The following is a 22,536-nucleotide window of genomic DNA, read 5'->3' on the forward strand; positions in this document are numbered from 1 at the left end:
AGAGAGAAAGGGAATGGGTAAGTTTGCATGGATGTCAGTGTCAAGTGGGGTGTGGAGGAACAGATTGCTGAAGCTGAGTGCTGGTGAGGAAAGGCAATGGGGATCAGATTGAGGGTGATGGGAAAATCATACTCACTTTTCCAGTGTGGAGAAGGTCATGAAATCTCTTCCTGCACTGAAGCCAGGTTCTGCGGGTGACTCCCAAGAAGTTGACCTCCTCAGCCATCTGCATCCACACTGCCTTGGTCTGCTTGGGAGGCCTCTTCCTCCCTGTAGAAGGGAAGAGCACCTCCCTGTTGGCTGCAGCCCCATCTACTAATGCCTGCAGGGCCACCTCGTAAAAACAAGGAGCTGATCTGGGTCTCCCACTACTCATGGTGCCTCCAGGTCCCTCTCACTCCACAGTCAAAAAGCTTGGCAGTCTGCAGAAGAAGCAAGGCTTGCTGTAGACCTTAAATGCAGCAGCAATGATGACATCATAGGAGGCAACTTTCAGTCAGGAGAAATTCATTTGCCAAGGGTTCCCGCACGTTGGAAATCAATTGGACAATTAAGTTAAAATTGCATCAATCTCCCATATCCATTTAGATTTGTGTGGATAACACAAAATGCAGATTACACAACACCAACCCGCACCGGAATGAAAATCCAGCCCATAGAGTTATACAACACAGAAAGAGGCCCTTCAGCCCATCGTGTCCACACCGGCCATCAAGCCCTCTCTATTCTAATCCCATTTTCCAGCACTTGGTCCGTAACCTTGTATGCTATGGCGTTTCAAGTGCTCATCTAAATGCTTCTTGAATGTTGTGAGGGTTCCTGCCTCTACCACCCTTTCAGGCAGTGAGTTCCAGATTCCAATCAAAAAGTTTTTCCTCAAATCCCCTCTAAACCTTCTGCCCCTTACCTTGAAACTATGCCCCCTGGTTATTGACCCCTCTAGTGAGGGGAAAAGTTCCTTTCTATCTACCCTATCTCTACCCCTCATAATTTTGTACACCTCAACCAGGTCCCCCCTCAGCCTTCTCTGCTCTAAGGAAAATAACCCCAGCCTGTCCAGTCTTTCTTCATAGCTGAAGAGCTCCAGCCCAGGTATCATCCTGGTGAATCTCCTCTGCACCCTCTGCAATGCAATCACATCCCTCCTATAGTGTGTTGACCAGAACTGCACACAGTATTCCAGCTGTGGCCTAACTAGCATTTTGTACAGCTCCATCATAACCTCCCTGCTCTTATATTCTATGCCTCGACTAATGAAGGCAAGTATCCCATTTGCCTTTTTAACCACCATATCTACTTGTCCTGCTGCCTTCAGGGATCTATGTACATACACACCAAGGTCCCTCTGATCCTCTGTCTTTCCTAGGGTCCTACCATTCATTGTGTATTCCCTTGCCTTGTTTGTCCTCCCAAAATGCATCACCTCACACTTTTCAGGGTTAAATTCCATTTGCCACTGTTCTGCCCATCTAACCATCCCGTCTATATCGTTCTGTAGCCTGAGGCTTCCCTCCTCGCTATTTACCACTCCACCAATTTTTGTGTCATCTGCAAACTTACTGCTCATACCTCCTACATTCATATCTAAATCATTAATGCACACTACAAACAGCAAAGGACCCAGCACCGATCCCTGTGGTACACCACTGGACACAGGCTTCCAGTTACAAAAACAACCTTCGACCATCACCCTCTCCCTCCTGCCACTAAGCCAATTTTGGATCCAATGTGCCAAATTGCCCTGGATCCCATGGGCTCTTACTTTCTTGACCAGTCTCCCATGTGGGACTTTGTCAAAAGCCTTACTGAAGTCCATGTAGACTACATCAACTGCACTACCCTCATCCACACACCTAGTCACCCCTTCAACATCTTCAATCAAATTGGTCAGACATGATCTCCCCCTGACAAAGCCATGCTGAATATTCCTGATGAATCCCTGCCTCTCCAAGTGGAGACTAATTCTGTCCCTCAGAAATGTTTCCAATAATTTCCCTACCACTGATGTTAGGGTCACTGGCCTGTAATTCCCTGGTTTATCCCTACTATCCTTCTTGAACAATGGTACTATGTTAGCTGTTCTCCAGTCCTCTGGTACCTCCCCTGTGGCCAGAGAGGTTCTGAAAATTTGTGTCACAGCCCCTGCAATCTCCTCCTTTGCCTCACACAGCAGCCTGGGATACATTCCGTCAGGGCCTGGCGATTTGTCCACTTTTATGCCCGCTAAAACCGCTAGTACCTCCTCCCTCCCAATACTAATTTGTTCAAGTATATCACAATCCCCCTGCCTGATTTCTATGTCTATATCATCCTTCACCATAGTAAACACAGATGCAAAATATTCATTTAAAACCTCACCTACATCTTCCGGCTCTACACACAGATTGACACTTTGGTCCCTAATGGGCCCTACTCTTTCCCTGGTTATCCTCTTGCACTTAATATACTTATAAAACACCTTGGGGTTTTCCTTTATTTTGCCCGCTAGTACTAGTACCAACCACAGCCGTTTCTTAGGGGTTAGTACTAGTAAAAACCATAGCTTTGTCTTAGCAGTTCATTGTAATACAAACCACAGCCTTATTTTAGGGGTTAGCATCAGTACAAACCACAGCCTTATCTTAGCGGTTAGTACTAGTAAAAACCACAGCCTTATATTAGGGGTTAGTACTAGTACAATCCACAGCCTTAACTTAGGGTTAGTACTAATACAAACCGCAGCCTTATTTTAGCGGTTAGTACTAATAAAAACTACAGCCTTATCTTAGGGGTTAGTTCTACTACAATCCACAGCCTTAACTTAGGGTTAGTACTAATACAAACCACAGCCTTATCTTAGGGGTTAGTACCAGTAGTAACCACAGCCTTATCTTAGGGGTTAGTACTAATACAAACCACAGCCTTATCTTAGGGGTTAGTACTAATGCAAACCACAGCCTTATCTCAGGGGGTAGAACAAATACAAACCACAGCCTTCTCTTAGGGGTTAGTACTACTATGAAACAAAGCTTTATCTTAGGGGTAATTACCAGTACAAATCACAGCCTTATCTTTGGGGTTAGTACTAATACAAAACAACAGCCTTATCTTAGGGGTTAGTATTAATAAAAACCACAGCCTTATCTTAGGGGTTAGTATTAATAAAAACCACAGCCATATCTTAGGGGTTAGTACCAGTACAATCCACAGCCTTATCGTAGGAGTTAGTATTAATACAAACCACAGCCATATCTTAGGGGTTAGTACCAGTACAAACCACAGCCTCATCTTAGGAGTTAGTATTAATACAAACCACAGCCTTGACTAAGCAGTTTGTACTAGTACAAACCACAGCCTTCTCTTAGGGGTTAGTACGAGTACAAAACAAGGCCTTATCTTAGGAATTAGTACTAAAACAAACCACAGCCATATTTTAGTGGTTAATACTAATAAAAACTACAGCCTTATAGTTGCGGTTAGTTCCAGTACAAACCACAGCCTTATCTCAGGGGTTAGTACTAATAAAAAACAACAGCCTTACCTTAGGGTTTAGTATTAATACAAAACAACAGCCTTATCTTAGGGGTTAGTATTAATACAAACCACAGTCTTATCTTAGGTGTTAGTACTAATACAAACCACAGCCTTACCTTAGGGATTAGCACCAGTGCAAACCACAGCCTTATCTTAGGAGTTTGTACTAATACAAACCACAGCCTCATCTTAGAGTTTCTTAGAAATACAAACCACTGCCTTAGATTAGGGGGCAGCACTAGTACAAACCACAGCCTTATCTTAGGGGTTAGTACTAATACAAATCACTGCCTTGTCTTAGGGATTATTACCAGTATAAACCTCAGCCTTATCTTAGGGGTTAGTACCAATACAAACCACAGCCTTATCTTAAAGATTGGTACTAATACAAACCACAGCCTTATCTTAGTGTTTAGTACCAATAGGAACTACAGCCTTTCCATGGGGGTTAGTTCCATTACAAACCACAGCCTTATCTTAGTGTTTAGTACCAATAGAAACTACAGCCTTTCCATGGGGGTTAGTTCCATTACAAACCACAGCCTTATCTTAGGGGTTAGTACTCATACAAATCTCAGCCTTATCTTAGAGGTTAGTACTTATAAAAAGCACAGCCTTATCTTAGGGGTTAGTACTAATAAAACCACAGCAATATATTAGGGGTTAGTACTAATAAAAACCACAGCCTTATCTTAGGGGCTAGCACTATAACAAACCACTGCCTTATCTTACGGGTTAGTACTAATGCAAACCACAGCCTTATATTAGGGGTTAGTGCTAATAGAAACCACAGTCTTATCTTAGGTGTTAGTACTAATACAAATCACAGCCTTATATTAGGGGTTAGTATTAATAAAAACCACAGCCTTATCTTAGTGGTTAGTATTAATGCAAACCACAGCCATATATTAGGTGCTAGTACCAGTACAAACCACAGCCTCATCTTAGGAGTTAGTATTAATACTAGCCACAGCCTTATCTTAGGGGTTAGTACCAGTACAAACCACAGCCTTATCTTAGGGGTTAGCATTAATAGAAACCACAGCCTTATCTTATGGTTTATTAATACAAACCACAGACTTATCTTAGGGGCTAGTACTAATAAAAACCACAGCCTTATCTTAGGGGTTACTACTAATACAAACCACAGCCTTATGTTAGAGGTTAATACTAATACAAACCACTGCCTTATCTTAGGGTTTAGTACTAATACAAACCACAGCCTTATCTTAGGGGTTAATGCCAGTACAAACCAGTGCCTTATATTAGGGGTTAGTACAAACACAAACCACAGTCTTATCTTAGGGATTAGCACCAGTGCAAACCACAGCTTTATCTTAGGGATCAGCACCAGTGAAAATCACAGCCTTATCTTAGGGGTTTGTACTAATACAAACCACAGCCTTATCTTAGGGGCTAGTACTATTACAAACCACAGCCTCATCTTAGAGTTTGGTAAAAAGACAAAGCATTGGCTTATCTTAGGGGATAGTACTAGTACAAACCACAGCCTTATCTTAGGGGTTAGTACCAGTGCTCACCACAGCCTTATCTTAGGGGTTTTTACTAATGCAAACCACAGCCTTATCTTAGAGGTTAGTACTAATAAAAACCACAGCCTTATTGTAGTGTATGTAACGTTCCACCTTTAAGAGAACTATTTTAAGGGTTGCACTACTTTATCTTGGCTACTGTATACTGTAATACCGGTGGTGACCACACCGGTATATAAGTGCTGTGTAAGGATTTATTGGGCAGATTCACCCTGACCTTCGAATAGTAAAGTCCTGTTAAAGTTACTCTTGTAGTCTGTGTATTAATTCACCATATAACCCACAGACTTTACACTTATCATAGGGGTTAGTACTAATACAAACCCCAGCCTTATCTTAGGTGTTAGTACTCGTACAAACCACAGCCTTATCTTAGAGGTTAGTAATAGTACAAACCACAGCCTTATCTTAGCACTTTGTACAAATACAAACTCCAGCCTTATCTTAGGTGTTAGTACTCATACAAATCACAGCCTTATCTTAGGGGTGAGTAATAGTACAAACCACAGCCTTATCTTAGCACTTTGTACTAATACAAACCACTGTCGTTTCTTAGTGGTTAGTACTAATACAAACCACAGCCTTATATTAGAGGTTAGCACCAGTACAAACCGCAGCCTTATCTTAGCAGTTGGTGACATAAATCATGTCATTTATGTAGAAAGGATTTATGAAATATACTTGGAGGCCTGCTGGTGGCACTGTCCAGGGAAAGTATACATACTCGGGCACAGGCCCAGCTTGCTCAAGGACATTTTGTAAAGAGGAACTAGTGAAGGATAACTAGACTTCCATGTTGTGAAACAGTTGAATAAAGCCTTGTTTAATACTCTGACCAAGTGCCTAGTAGTTTTCTTACATCAATTTAATCTACTGTTTGCTGCTCCATGCTCTGAGTGGTTTTGGGAACAGACGGCTATGACTCAAACGGTAGAAGGGAACCAGAGGTAGTAATCAATCCATCATGGAGAAACTACTCCGACTCGCCCGTCTTGACCTGGACCCGAATTCACCTACAACGGCTAAGGTATGGAAACACTGGTATCGTACCTTCAGCAATTTCCTCAGGTTGGGGTTGGTGAGAATGTTCCTGATAAGTTAGAGATACTTTCCAATTATGTATCCCCTCATGTGTTTGACTATATCGAAGACTGTGTAGACTATGACTCCACTATCCAAATACTACAGCAACTATATGTTACGGCCCCAAACGAAATTTTTGCTCTGTTGGATAATAAAACCCTCAAGTTACAAGTTGCCTATGACCAGGCATGTTCTCTGGACTTAGCAAAAAATGCAGCTGCCTATGACCAGGCATGTTCTCTGGAATTAGCAAAAAGAAATGCGAATGCCTATCTTTTACCACGTGCACGGACTGCTGCTATCACTTTTGGTGACTCCTCCAATGGGGCTCGGGCGGAAGCCCTCACTGATGACTATTCTATCCTAGCCAATTACGACCCTACCCTAGAAGCCCTCACTGATGACAACCCTGCCCTAGTGGCATCTTGGCAATCTGGAAGGAAGTGTTTCTTCTGTGGAGGTCCATTCCACTATAGGAAATTTTGTCCTGCTCGCAACCTGCAGTCATTGCAGTAAGAAAGGTCTCTTTTCTAAGGTATGTCAGTCAAGAGCCTCTGTTAGTAAGAAAGGTCACTTTTCTAAGGTATACCGATCAGGAGCCCCTGTTAGTTTTGCAGTGGCTACCTATAAAACAGCTCCTCCCCCAAGAGCCACTACTAAGGTTACAGCTGCTATCTATAAAACTGCTCCTCCCCCAAGAGCCACTACTAAGGTCACAACTGTCAAGGGTAAAACTGTTCCTCCTCCCATCACAGCTGTTTTTCCCCAAAGCCTGTCCCATGCGGCCATGAAGGTTTCGATAAATGGACACATTTTGAGTGCATTAATCGAATCATGCAGCTCTGACACCTTCATCAGTGAGCAGGTTGTCAATAAGTTACAATTGTGTATTTACCCCTTGGACAGGGAAATTGCAATGGCTCTGACCACACTGACCACCAACTCTTCCAGCTTTTGTCTTGTCGACCTTATTCTCAATGGCCGCATTTATTTCTCCACCCGGCTCGGGGTGCTCAAAAACCTATGCAATGATGTGCTCCTGGGACAGGATTTCCAGAAACAACACAAAAGATTCACTTTTGAGTTTGGAGGGTCAAAACCGGAGCTTACTATTTCCAAAGTACCATTTTGTGCGCTTTCAGCGGCTTCGCTCGATGAGCCCTCCTTGTTTGCCAATCTTTCCCCCACGATGTAAGCCCATAGTCACTAAATCACGACATTTCAGCCAAGATGAACTATCCTTTATCAAGGCAGAGATCTCTCACCATCTAGCTGACGGTATCATTTTGCCATGTTCATCTTCCTGGCGGGCTCAAGTCGTCATTGTTAAAAATCCTCTGAAGCAACACAAAAAACATCTTTGCATCGATTACTCGCAAACTATTAACCAGTATACCAATCTGGATGCCTAGCCAATACCATGCATTGATGACATGGTCAATAACCTTGCCAACAACAAGGTATTTTCAACTTTTGACTTAAAGAGTGCATACATAGATACATAGAAGATAGGAGCAGGAGTAGGCCATTTGGCCCCTCGAGCCTGCTCCGCCATTCAATGACATCATGGCTGATCATACAAATTCAGTACCCTGTCCCTGCCTTCTCCCCATATCCCTTGATCCCTTTAGCCTTAAGAAATACATCCAACCCCTTCTTGAATATATTTAATGAATTGGCCTGCACTGCCTTTTACATAGATACATAGAAGATAGGAGCAGGAGTAGGCCATTCGGCCCTTCGTGCCTGCTCCGCCATTCGATGAGATCATGGCTGATCCTTTAATTCAGTATCCCGTCCCCGCCTTCTCTCCGTAACCCTTAACCCCTTTTGCCCGTAGAAATATATCTAATTCCCTCTTAAATATATTTAATGAGCTGGCGTACACTGCCCTCTGTGGCAATGAGTTCCACAGGTTCACCACTCTCTGAGTGAAGAAATTCCCCCTCATCTCTGTCCTAAATGGTTTAGCCCTTATCCTTAAATTATGTCCTCTAGTTCTGTTCTCACCCGCCAAGGGAAACATTCCTTCTGCATCCAGTCTGTCTAGACCTGTCAGAATTTTATACACTTCTATGAGGTCCCCTCTCAATCTTCTAAACTCCAGTGTGTACATCCCTAAACTACATAGTCTCTCCTCATAGGTCATTCCCGCCATTCCTGGTATCAGCCTGGTGAATCGCCGCTGCACCCCCTCCATGGCAAGAACATCCTTCCTCAGATGAGGCGACCAAAACTGTACACAGTACTCGAGGTGTGGTCTCACCAGTGCCCTGTACAGCTGCAGCAAGGTATCCCTGTTCCTGTATTCTAACCCTTTTGCTATGAAGGCCAGCATACCGTTTGCCTTCTTGACCGCCTGTTGCACCTGCATGCTCGCCTTCAGTGACTGGTGTACAAGAACACCCAGGTCTCTCTGTACTTCCCCCTCTCCCAATCTATTGCCATTTAAATAATAATTTGCCCTCCCGTTCCTGCACCCAAGGTGGATAACTTCGCACTTGTCCACATTATAGTGCATCTGCCATTTATCCGCCCAATCGCCCAGTCTGTCCAAATCGCTCTGGAGCTTCCTGGTCTCTTCCTCTGAGCCCACCCCCCCTCCTAGTTTAGTGTCGTCTGCAAATTTGGAAATGCTGCATCCGACTCCCTGATCCAGGTCATTAATGTAAATTGTGAACAGCTGGGGGCCCAGGACAGATCCCTGTGGTACCCCACTTGTTACTGCCTGCCATTCAGAAAATGAGCCGTTTATTCCAACTCTCTGTTTTCTATCTGACAGCCAGTTCCCTATCCACGCCAAAACTTTCCCCTTTATCCCATGAGCCTCAATTTTCCATGCTAATCTTTTATGTGGGACCTTATCGAAGGCCTTTTGGAAGTCCAGGTACACCACATCTACTGGCTCTCCCCCATCTATTCTACCAGTTACTCCCTCAAAAAATTCCAATAGATTAGTCAAGCACGATTTACCCTTTGTAAATCCATGTTGACTCTGGTAGAGAATTCCACAGGTTCACCACGCTCTGGGTGAAGGAATTCCTCCTCATCGCTGTCCTAAATGGTTTACCCCTTATCCTTAGACTGTGACCCCTGGTTCTGGACTCCTCAGCCATCAGGAACAACGTTCCGGCATCCAGTCTGTCTAGTCCTGTTAGATTTTTATAAGTTTCAATGAGATCCCCTCTCATTCTTCTAAACTCCAGCGAGTATAAGCCCAATCGACCCAATCTCTCCTCATACATCATTCCTGCCATCCCAGGGATCAGTCTGGTGAATCTTCGCTGCACTCCCTCCATGGCAAGAACATCCTCCTTCAGATAAGGCAACCAAAACTGCACACAATACTCAAGGTGTGGTCTCACCAAGGCCCTGTACAACTGCAGCAAGACATCCTTGTTCTTGTACGCGAACCCTCTCGCTACGAAGGCCAACATACCATTTGCCTTCTTAACTGCGTGCTGCACCTGCATGCTTACCTTCAGCGACTGGTGCACAAGGACACCCAGGTCTCATTGCACTTCCCCTTCTCCCAATCTATTGCCGTTCAGATAATAATCTGCCTTCCTGTTTTTGCCACCAAAGTGGATAACCTCACATTTATCCACATTATACTGCATTTGCCATGCTTCTGCCCAATTACCCAACCTGTCCAAATCATACTGGAGTTTCTCTGCATTCTCCTCACAGCACACATGCCCACCCAGCTTTGTGTCATCTGCAAACTTGGAGATATTACATCTAGTTCCCTCGTCTAGATCATTTATATATATTGTGAATAGCTGAGGTCCTAGGACTGAACCCTGCGGTACTCCACTAGTCACTGCCTGCCACTCGGAAAAAGAGTCGTTTATTCCAACCCTCTGCTTCCTGTCTGCCAACCAGTTCTTTATCCAAGTCAGTACCTTGCCCCCAATCCCATGTGCCTTAACTTTACACGCTAATCTCTTATGCGGGACCTTATCGAAAGCCTTCTGAAAGTCCAAATACACCACATCCACTGGTTCTCTCTTATCAATTCTACCAGTTACATCCTCAAAAAATTCCAGTAGATTAGTCAAGCACGATTTACCTTTTGTGAATCCATGATTACTTTGTCCGATCCTGTCACTGTTTTCCAAGTACTCTGCTATTACATCTTTTATAATGGACTCTAACATTTTCCCCACTACCAATGTCAGGCTTACCGGTCTATAATTCCCCATTTTCTCTCTACCACCTTTTTTGAATAGTGGGGCAACATTAGCTACCCTCCAATCCATGGGATCGGTTCCAGAGTCTATCGAATTTTGGAAGATGACCAGCAATGCATCTACTATTTCTAGGGCCACTTCCTTAAATACCCTAGGATGTAGATGATCAGGCCCTGGAGATTTATCGGCCTTCAATCCCGTCAATATCTGTAACACCATTTCCCTACAAATACTGATTTCTTTCAGTTCCTCCCTCTCATTAGACCCTATGTTCCCCGACATCTCTGGGAGGTTATTTGTGTCCTCCTTTGTGAAGACAGAACCAAAGTATATATTTAATTGGTCAGCCATTTCTTTGCTCCCCATTATAAATTCCCCTGATTCTGACTGCAAGGGACCTACGCTTGACTTCACCAATCTTTTTCTCTTCACATATCTATAAAAGCTTTTACAGTCAGTTTTTATGTTCCCTGAAAGCTTACTCTCATACTCTATTTTCCCCCTCTTAATTAATCCCTTTATCCTCCTTTGCTGAATCCTAAACTGCTCCCAATCCTCAGGTTTACTGCTTTTTCTGGCCAATTTATATGTCTTCTCCTTGGATCTTATGCTATCCCTAACTTCCCTTGTTAGCTATGGTTGAGTCACCTTTTTTGTTTTATTTTTATGCCAAACAGGGATGAACAAATTCTGTAGTTCATCCATGCGATCTTTGAATGTTTGCCATTGCCTATCCACCGTCAACCCTTTGAGTAACATTCCCCAATCAATCCTACCCAACTCGCGCATCATACCATCGTAGTTTCCTTTATTTAAATTCAGGACCCTAGTCTCTGAGTCAACTACTTCACTCTCCATCTTAATGAAGAATTCTATCATATTATGATCACTCCAAACCAAGGGGCCTCGCAAAACAAGATTGATAATTAATCATTTCTCATTACATAATACCCAGTCTAAGATGGCCTGATCTCTAGTTGGTTCCTCGACATATTGGTCCAGGAAACCATCCTGTATACACTCCAGGAATTCCTCCTCCACAGTATTGTTACTAATTTGGTTAGCCCAATCTATATGTATCAAGTAACGTTAAAGAACTCTGACAAAAAGTATACGGCCTTTGAGGCCAATGATCGGCTTTATCATATTCGTCGTCTTTTGGGGTCACCAATGGGGTGACCGTCTGCCAACGGGCAATGGATAGCCTAGTCAAACAGGAGAACTTAATGGACACTTTTCCATGTCTGGATAATATCACCATTGCTGGTCATGACCAGACGGAGCACGATGCCAACCTCCAGAAACTTCTTGACGTTCTCCGTCGTCGCAACTTAACATTAAATGAGTCCAAATCTGTGAAATCAGTACCATCAGTCAACATCCTTGGCTACTGGGTGGGCAATGGTGTCATCAAACCGGATCCGGAGTGACTTTGTCCGCTTCAGGAGCTCCCTCCTCCTACGAATCTCAGCGCTCTTTGTCGGGCCCTCGGCATGTTCGCCTATTATGCAAAGTGGATACCCCACTTTTCCGACAAGATCCAGCCCGTTTCATGCGAAGTCATTTCCGTTGAAGGCAACGGCTATTTCAGCTTTCGACCTCCTCAAGCAACAAGTGGAAAAAGCCACGCTTTGTTCCATCGATGAAAATCTCCCTTTCATGGTCGAGTGCAATGCATCGGATGTGGCGATTTCGGCTACCTTGAATCAAGGTGGTCGACCCTTTGCATTTCTGTCCAGAACTTTGCAGGGCAGCGAGCTCCATTATCCTCCTGTCGAGAAGGAGGCTACGGCTATCATCGAAGCAGTACGTAAATGGAGTCATTTCTCGCTCGTCGCCATTTCACGCTTATAACCGATCAGCGCCCCGTGGCCTTTATGCTGGATAACCGGAAACGCACTAAGATCAAGAATAACAAAATACAGCTCTGGAGGATGGAATTGGCCGCCTTTGGCTACACCATACATTATCGACCCAGCAAAGAGAATGTGGCCCCGGATACCGTCACGCATGCATTCTGCTCTTCCATGTCAACTTCGACTCTTGCAGGTCTTCATACTGACTTATGCCATCCTGGCGTTACCCGTATGTTACACTTTGTGCAATCTAAAAATCTCCCATTTTCTATGGAAGACATGAGGAAAACATGCTCCACTTGTAGAATTTGCGCGGAATTAAAACCGCAATTCGTCCATCCGTCGGATGGCTCGCTCATACACGCTACACAGCCTATGCAGCGTCTCAGCATTGACTTTAAGGGGCCACTGCCTTCCTCAATGCGAAACACCTACTTGCTTACTATGGTGGGTGAATATTCATGCTTTCCCTTTGCTTTCCCCTGTCCCAATATGCTTACTTCCACAGTGATCAAATGCCTTGATCAGGTCTTTTCCCTTTGCGGTACGGCCAATTTCATCCACTCTGATCAGGTTCCCTCCTTCATGTCAAGCAAACTCAAAAGTTATCTTTCCCAACGGGGAATCGCCACAAGTAGAATGACACCGTATCATCCTATTGGAAACGGACAGGTTGAGAGATACAACGCTATCATTTGGAACACTGTTCACCTTGCACTGAAGTCACACAATCTATCAGACCAGCAATGGCAAACTATGCTCCCTGACGCATTGCATTCCATCAGGTCTTTTCTTTCTACATCCACCAACGCTACTCCTCACAAACGATTCTTCGGGTTCCAGCGTCGCTCCATTCATGGGACGTCCCTACCATCATGGTTGGCAGCTCCTAGCCCCGTGCTGCTCCAAAGATTCGTCCGATCCTCTAAGAGTGATCCCCTCATCGACGAAGTGGAACTGACGGATGTCAATCCCACGTACGCATATGTGTGGTACCCTGATGGCCGGGAATCCACAGTGTCACTCCGGGATCTGGCTCCCTGCCCAACCGGTCCCATGGACCCAATCGAGGGTGGGACCCGTATCAATGACGCTGATACCCTGAGCTCCTCTGAGGATGACGCCCTAACCGGGACGTCAAGGGATCTGCCAGCTATTCCGCCGGATCAACCCGGGGATCAGAGCGCTCCCCGCGGGATGGCCACCCGAAGCCAGGACGCCAGTCAGTCACCGACTACTGGGCAGGGTGAAGCCAGGTCTGCGCCTGTGGGAGCCCGCACCCGGAGCCACGATCTCCCCAGTCCCCCTCAGGTCGATCAAGGCGACACGGACTCTGCCAGCCCGCTGGTATCAACTAAGTGACCCAGGGACCAAAACACGGTCCAAGGAGACGTGCCTTCTGGCCACCAACAGATATCCAAATGAACCCAGAGCCACGATCTCCCCAGTCCCCATCAGGTCGATCAAAACGACACGGACTCTGCCAGCCTGCTGGTATGAACTAAGCAACCCAGGGACCAAAACACGGTCTGAGGAGATGTGCCTTCCGGCCACCGACATAGGTCCAAATGGTTGCGTCTATTCTTAGATTGCCTAATTTGGTAGAAAGAATCCGCCAGACTTCCAATCGTTCAGGTGGGAAGAATTACATAAATCGTGCCATTTATGTAGAAAGGACTTATGAAATATACTGGGTGGTGCTGTCCAGGGAGAGTATAAATATTCTGGCACGGGCCCAGCTTCCTCAGGCACATTTTGTAAACAGGATCTAGTGAAGGATAACTAGACTTCCATGTTTTGAAACAGTCGAATAAAGCCTTGTTTAATACTCTGACCAAGTGCCTAGTAGTTTTCTTACATCAGTTAGTACTAGTACAAACCACAGCCTTAACATCGGGCTTAGTACTAGTACAAATCACAGCCTTATCTTAGGGATTAGTATGATTACAAACCACAGCCTTATTTTAGCAGTTAGTACTAATAAAAACTGCAGCCTTATCTTAGGGGTTAGTTCTAGTACAAACTGCAGCCTTACTTTAATGGTTAGGTCCATTACAAACCACAGCCTTATCTTAGGGGTTAGTACCAGTACAATCCACAGCCTTATCTTAGAGCTTCGTATTAATAAAAAGCACAGCATTATCTTAGGGGTTAATTCCAGTACAAACCACAGCCTTATCTTAGGGGTTAATACTAATACAAACGACAGTCTTATCTTACGGGTTAGTACTAATACAAACCACAGCCTTATATTAGGGGTTAGTACCAGTGCTCACCACAGCCATATCTTAGGGGTTAATACTAATACAAACCACAGCCTTAACTTAGGGGTTAGTACTTGTTGTGTCGGTACCTTTTTACCTAGACACAATTAGAACTCAGAACTCAGAGATTCAAACATGAAGTGCTTTATTCGAAGGGAAAGGGAAGTTCTGGAGAGTTCCGAACAAAGAGAGCTAAATTTAACCAAGAGAACACCCAACCATTTATCTGCTGGGACAGCACCACCACAGGTGGGAGGAGAACACACAATACATAACATATTCCTCCCCTCTTAAATGAAAGGTCCACATTATTCCTCAACGGGTAAGTTACTTTCAAAGCACTCAACTAACCTAGGGTAGAGGTAGACTGCCTCAACCCTTGACTTTACCCTGGGGTTTATTCTGCCCCAGTCTTGTGGGTAAGTCGCTAAGCCTACAGATCCAAGCGTCTTGGAGGCCGCCGCTCTCTGACAGGATACCGGCGGTCATCGCTGGCTTCCACAGCAGTAGGTATTGACATAGGCCTAGATGGAGAAGGTGCCTGTGTCAGTCGAAAGTCAGGAGTTTGCACAGGTGGAACAGTCTCTTTGACTTACTGTGTTGGAGAAGACCACTGTGGCAAAGGATGCTGGTTTGCGGTATCATCCGGAAACAGTTCAGGCCAACCAGCCGTTGGAGCCTCTGTGGCTGTCTCTGCTCCTAGCAACAGTTGATCTGTGTGTCTTCTCCAGACGACGTCCTCAGCAGTCTCAACCGTGTAAGACACAGGGCCCGTCTGTGCGATCACCGTAGCAGGAACCCATTTCGGTCCAGTGTTGTAGTTTCAAGCTAGGACGTGCTCTCCCGGATGAAACCGTCTCTCCTTGGCTCTTTTCTCTCTCTTTTCAACTTGAGCTTCTTGTTCATGATGGGCAACCTGCTCTGCCCTTGGAGGTTTGAGTAAGTCAAAACTTGTCCGCAACTGCCTCTTCATCATGAGCGAAGCGGGGGAAGTTTTGGTTGTGGCATGCGGCTCGTTCCTGTAGGACAACAGGAAGCTGTTCAGGCATTGGTGGATTGAGCCCTGACCTTGCGATGCCTTCAAGGCGTGCTTCAAAGTTTGCACGAACCTTTCTGCCTGGCCGTTAGTAGAGGGATGATAGGGCGCAGACCTGATGTGTTGGACACCATTCACATGCAGGAAGGTTGCAAACTCCTGTGATACAAATTATGGACCGTTGTCACTTACAAGTTGCTCCGGTGAGCCATAACAGCTGAACATCTTACCAAGTTTCTCAATTGTTTTCTCTGCCGTGGTAGGCCTCATCACAGCAACCTCCAGCCACTTGCTACGAGTGTCCACAACCACCATAAACATTTTCTCTTCGAAAGGACCGGCGAAGTCTACCTGTACTCGCTGCCACACTTCTGCAGGCCAATCCCAGGGGTGTAGGGTTGCCAGCTGTGGAACATTCCTTTGACATGGGGAACATGTTTTGGCTTTCTCCTCAATATTCCCATCGAGACCTGGCCACCAGAAGTAGCTTCTTGCCATTTCCTTCATCCGAACCATCCCACTGTGGCCTGTATGAAGTTGTTGCAGTATAGGTTCCCTCAGAGGTGGCGGGATGATGACACGGCGTCCCCAAAGAAGACAACCTGCCTGGACGGAGAGCTCATTTCTTTTTGAAACGTAAGGTTTCAAACTAGGAGAATCTCCTATAGCTCTCCCTCAAATGACATCGTCCATTACCTCAGACAGGACTGGATCGTTGCGGGTGTACCTTCGCACCTGAACTGCAGTGACAGGTGCTCCCTCCACTTGTCTAAAGTAGAAGATGTCTATCTGATGAGGCTCTGGGGGAGTAACAGGCAAGGGTAGCCTCGAGAGACCGTCTGCGTTGCCGTGCAAGTCTGATTTGCGATATTTGATGTCGTATGTGTGTCCGGACAACAGTAAAGCCCACCTTTGCATCCTGCTTGCAGCGAGAGACGGAATTCCGGTGTGGGGCCTGAAGATTGAAGTCAATGGACAGTGGTCCGTCAGGAGTGTGAACCTTCTCCCAAACAGGTACTGATGAAATTTTCGAATTCCAAAAACGATTCCCAAGGCCTCGCGCTCGATCTGCGCATAGTTACTCTCGGCCTTGTTCAAGGTGCGCGATGCAAAGGCGATAGGTTTCTCTTCACCCAAAGGCATGATGTGGGATATGAGTGCTCCCACACCATATGGTGATGCATCACATGCTAGCTGCACGGGTAGCTTTGGGTCGAAGTGTGTCAGGACCTCCGATTTCAGCAATGCTTTCTTTGCTTGGGCGAAAGCTTCGTTGCACAGTTCAGTCCATTTCCATGTTTTGCCTTGACATAGCAATTGATGTAACGGCTTCAGCAATGTTGCTAAGTCTGGAATAAACTTCCCATAGTAGTTAAGTAGCCCCAGAAATGAACGTAACTGGCTCACATTCTGGGGTGCTGGGGCCTCCACGATCGCCTTGACCTTTGACGGCGCCTTATGCAGGCCAGTAGCGTCAATCACATGCCCCAGGTACTCAACTGAAGACTGAAAGAATTCACATTTGTCTTTACGAACTCTGAGTCCATACTCTTTCAGTCGTTGTAGTGTCGCATCCAAGTTCAGAAGATGATCCTCCTCATTTGTCCCAGTGACAAGGATGTCATCCAGGTAGCACTGGACTCCTGGCAGTCCACTCAAAATCTGATCCATTGCCCTTTGGAATAGAGCAGGGGCCGATGTAATTCCAAACGGAAGGCGGCAGTACCTGTATAGCCCCTTGTGTGTCACAATTGTCAGCAGCTCCTTTGATTTGTCATCGACATGCATTTGTAGATAAGCCTGGCATAAGTCTATTTTGCTGAACTTTTGCCCTCCGGCCAGGCCCGTAAAAAGATCATCAATGAGGGGAAGAGGGTGCTGTTCCGCAGACAGCACTGGGTTAATAGTCACTTTAAAATCCCCGCAGATTCGAACAGATCCATCCTTTTTCAGGACAGGAACAATGGGTGTGGCCCATTTGCTCACGCTCACAGGCTCCAGGACTCCATTCTCGACTAAGGCCTCCAAGTTAGCCTCAACTTTTGGCCTAATTGCATAGGGTACAGGTCGGGCTTTGTGAAACTTCAGCTTGCTGTCAGTTTAATGTCCAGTCTCACGCTGATCTTTTTCATGCTCCCAAGTTCCCCATTGAAGAGTTCTGCATGTTTGTTTAACACTGCAGTCAGACCTGACTCCCCTTTTGACATCATGCGGACTGCAGGCCAGTCCAGTGTGATTTTCTCTAGCCACGCATGTCCCAGTAGCGATGGGTAATTTCCCTTTACCACATATAGTGGCAGTTTTGCAGTCTGTCCGTTCAATTTAACTGTCACCTCAATGGCGCCTCTCATGGCCACAGGTTCGCCGGTATACGTCTTTAGCACAATGTTTGTTGGCTGAAGGGTAAGATGCTTTAGCATTTTGTTGTAGACAGTGTCTGAAACAGGGGACACAGCCGCGCCTGTGTCCACCTCCATCCGCACTGATTGTCCCTCCACCAGTGGTGACACCCAATAGCCATTTGAACCACCTGCAACCGTCAGTATGTGCACCTCTTCCTCCTCAGAGGTGTCACTCCCCTCTGTTTTGCTTGTTCCATCATACTGCACTGAATGAACACTCTTTTTCCTCTCTTGTCCAAATACAGACATTTTGCTTCCATGCTTTCCAGCTCTGTCTGTTCTTTTTTTACCTCTACAGGCGCGTTCAATGTGACCCTTTTTGCCACAATTTCAGCATTCCAGCTCTGTACACCAGCAGTCATTAGCGTGATGGCCCGTTTTCCCACAACGGTAACATGTGCCGTTCCGCGCACCTTTAGGCTCAGGCGACACCTTGTGAACTCTCCCTGTTGAACTCAACTGGTGAGCCTCCTCTTTCACCATCTCCATGGAGACACTAACTTCAATGGCCTTTTCAAGAGTAAGGTTGTCCTCAGTAAGAAGGCGCTTCTATATGGCTGCACTTTGCAGACCACACACGAGTCTGTCTCTAATGGTGTCATTCAGCACCTCCTTGAACTGGCAGTGTTCCGACAACCTTTTTAAAGCAGCGATAAACATCGTCACTGATTCCCCATCCTCTTGATTCCGTTTGTGAAATCTAAATCTCTCAGCAATAACCAGAGGTTTTGGTGAAAAATGTGCTCCAAGAATTTCCACTAGTTGCTTATATGTTTTAGTTCCTGGCTTATCTGGCTGCACAAGGCTGTGAAGTAAATTGAATGTCTTCCGTCCCATTACACTCAAAAAGGTAGGCACGACCTTTTCGTTTGCCACCGCATTCGCCAAGACAAAATAGTCAAAATGTTCTGTATATGTGCTCCATTGCTCCACATTTTCATGAAAATCACCAATGTTTCCTAATATAGTAGCCATCTCACGTTTCAAATTTAAATATCTGTTTACTCACTGCACCCGTAACGTACGCAGATTCATCCGCTCCTCATCGCCACTTTGTTGTGTCGGTACCTTTTTACCTAGACACAATTAGAACTCAGAACTCAGAGATTCAAACATGAAGTGCTTTATTCGAAGGGAAAGGGAAGTTCTGGAGAGCTCCGAACAAAGAGAGCTAAATTTAACCAAGAGAACACCCAACCATTTATCTGCTGGGACAGCGCCACCACAGGTGGGAGGAGAACACACAATACATAACAGTACTAATAGAAACCACAGCCTTATGTTAGGGGTTAGCACCAGTATCAACCACAGCCTTATCTTGGGAGTTAGTACAAATAAAAACCACAGCCTTATCTTAGCGGTTAGTACCAGTACAAACCACAGCCTTATCTTAGCAGTTATTACTATTACAAACCACAGACTTCTCTTAGGGGTTAGTTCCAGTACAAACCACAGCCTTATCTTACGGGGTAGTTAATGTACAGACCACAGCCTTAACTTAGGGGATAGTACCAGTACAAACCACAGCTATATCTAAGGGTTTAGTACCAGCACAAACCACAGCCTTATCTTAGGGGTTAGTACTAATACAAATCACTGTCTTATCTTAGGGGTTAATACTAATACAAGCCACAGCCTTATCTTAGGGGATAGTACTCATACAAACCACAGCCTTATCTTAGGCGTTAGTACCAATAAAAACCACAGCCTTATCTAGGAGTTAGTACCAGTACAAACCACAGCCATATCTTAGGGATTAGTACAAATAAAAACCACAGCCTTACCTTAGGGCTTAGTACTAATACAAACCACTGCCTTATCTTAGGTGTTAGTACTCGTACAAACCGCAGCATTATCTTAGGGTTAGGAATAGTACAAACCACAGCCTTATCTTAGGGAGTTGTACTATTACAAACCACAGCCTTGTCTTAGGGGTTAGTTCTAGAACAAGCCACAGCCTTATCTTAGTGGTTAGTACCAGTACAAACCACAATCTTATCTTAGGGGCTAGTACTAGTACAAACCACAGCCTTATCTTAGGGGTTAGTACAATTACAAACCACAGCCTTATCTAAGGGTTTAGTACCAGTACAAACCACAGCCTTATCTTAGGGGTTAGTACTAGTACAAACCACGGCCATTTCTTAGGGTTTAGTACTAATACAAACCACTGCCTTATCTTAGGGGTTAGTACCTGTACAAGCCACAGCCTTATCTTAGGGCTTAGCACTAATACAAACCACAGCCTTATCTTAGCGGTTATTACTATAACAAACCACAGCCTGATCTTAGCGGTTAGTACTAATAAAAACTACAGCCTTATTTTAGTGGTTAGTTCCAGTAAAAACCACAGACATATCTTAAGGATTAGTACCAGTACAAACCACAGCCTTATTTTAGGGTTTAGTACTAATACAAACCACACCCTTATCTTAAGGGTTAGTACCAGAACAAATCAAAGTCTTATTGTAGGGGTTAGTACTGATACAAGCCACAGCCTTATCTTAAGGGTGAGCTCCAGTACAAACCACAGCCTTATCTTAGGGGGTAGTTAATGAACAAACCACAGCCTTATCTTAGGGGATTATACCAGTAAAAACCACAGCCTTATCTTTGGGATAAGTACCAGTAAAAAACACAGCCTTATCGTAGGGGTTAATACTAAGACAACCCACAGCCTTATCTTAGGTTTGGTACTAATACAAATCACAGCCTTATCTTAGTGGTTAGTACTTATAAAAACAATAGCCTTATCTTAGGTGTTAGTACCAGTACAAATCACAGCCTTATCTTAGGGGTTAGTACCAGTAAAAACCACAGCCTTATCTAGGAGTTAGTACCAGTACAAACCACAGCCATATCTTAGGGGTTAGTGCTAATACAAACCACAGCCTTACCTTAGGGGTTAGTACCAGTACAAACCACAGCCTGATCTTAGCGGTTAGTACTAATCAAAACTACAGCCTTATCTTAGCTGTTAGTTCCAGTAAAAACCACAGACATATCTTAGGGATTAGTACCAGTAAAAACCACAGCCTTATCTAGGAGTTAGTACCAGTACAAACCACAGCCATATCTTAGGGGTTAGTACTAATACAAACCACAGCCTTATCTTAGGGGTTAGTACCAGTACAAACCTCAGCCTGATCTTAGCGGTTAGTACTAATCAAAACTACAGCCTTATCTTAGAGGTTAGTTCCAGTAAAAACCACAATCTTATCTTAGGGGTTAGTACTAGTGCAAACCACAGCCTTATCTTAGGAGTTAGTACTATTACAAACCACAGCCTTATCTAAGGGTTTAGTACCAGTACAAACCACATCCTTACCTTAGGGGTTAGTACTAGTACAAACCACAGCCACTTCTTAGGGGTTAGTACTAGTACAAACCACAGCCATTACTTAGGGGCTAGTACTAATACAAACCACTGCCTTATCTTAGGGGTTGTAACCTGTACAAGCCACAGCCTTATCTTAGGGCTTAGTACTAATACAAACCACAGCCTTATCTTAGGTGTTAATACCAGTGCAGACCACAGCCTTATCTTAGGGTTTAGTACCAGTACAAACCACAGCCTGATCTTACCGGTTAGTACTAATCAAAACTACAGCCTTATCTTTGCGATTAGTTCCAGTAAAAACCACAGGCATATCTTAGGGATTAGCTCCAGTACAAACCACAGCCTTATCTTAGGGGATTATACCAGTATAAACCACAGCCTTATCTTTGGGATAAGTACCAGCAAAAAACACAGCCTTATCTTAGGGGGGTAGTACTAATACAAACCCCAGCCTTATCTTCGCGGTTGGTACTAATAAAAACTACAGGCTTATTTTGGGGTTAGATCCAATACAAACCACAGCCTTATCTAAGGCGTAAGCACCAGTACAAACATCAGCCTTAGCTTAGGGGTGAGTACTAATAAAAACCAGAGTCTCATCTTAGCGGTTAGTACTAATAAAAACTACAGCCTTATCTTAGGGAGTTGTACTATTACAAACCACAGCCTTATCTTGGGGGTTAGTACGAATACAAACCATTGCCTTATTTTAAGGGTTAGTACCAGTACAAACCACAGCTTTATCTTAGGAGTTATTATTAATACAAATCACAGCCTTATCTTAGGGGTTAGTACTAATACAAACCACAGAATTATCTTAGGGTTTAGTACTAATACAAGCCACTAGCTTATCTTAGGGGTTAGTAGAAGTACAAACCACAGCCTTAACTTAGGGGTTAGTACTATACAAACCACTACCTTATCTTAGGGGTTAGTACTAATACAAACCATAGCCTTAACTTAGGGGCTAGTACCAGTACAAACCACAGCCTCATCTTAGGGGTTAATACCAGTAAAAACCACAGCCTTATCTTAGGGTTTAGTACTAATACAAACCACAGCCTTATCTAGGGGAAAAGTATTAATACAAACCACAGCCTTATCTCAGGTTTAGTACTAATACAAACCACAATCTTATCTTAGGGGTTAGTACCAGTACAAACCACAGCCTTATCTAAGGGTTTAGTACTAACACAAATCACTGTCTTATCTTAGGGGTTAACACTAATACAAACCACAGCCTTATCTTAGGGGTTAGTACCAGTACAAAACATAGCCTTATCCTAGGGGTTAGTA

This window comes from Somniosus microcephalus, chromosome 4 (genome assembly GCF_052327205.1).
Source record: "Somniosus microcephalus isolate GS21.2 chromosome 4, FLI_Smic_1.0, whole genome shotgun sequence".
In the NCBI taxonomy this organism is placed as follows: Eukaryota; Metazoa; Chordata; class Chondrichthyes; order Squaliformes; family Somniosidae; genus Somniosus; species Somniosus microcephalus.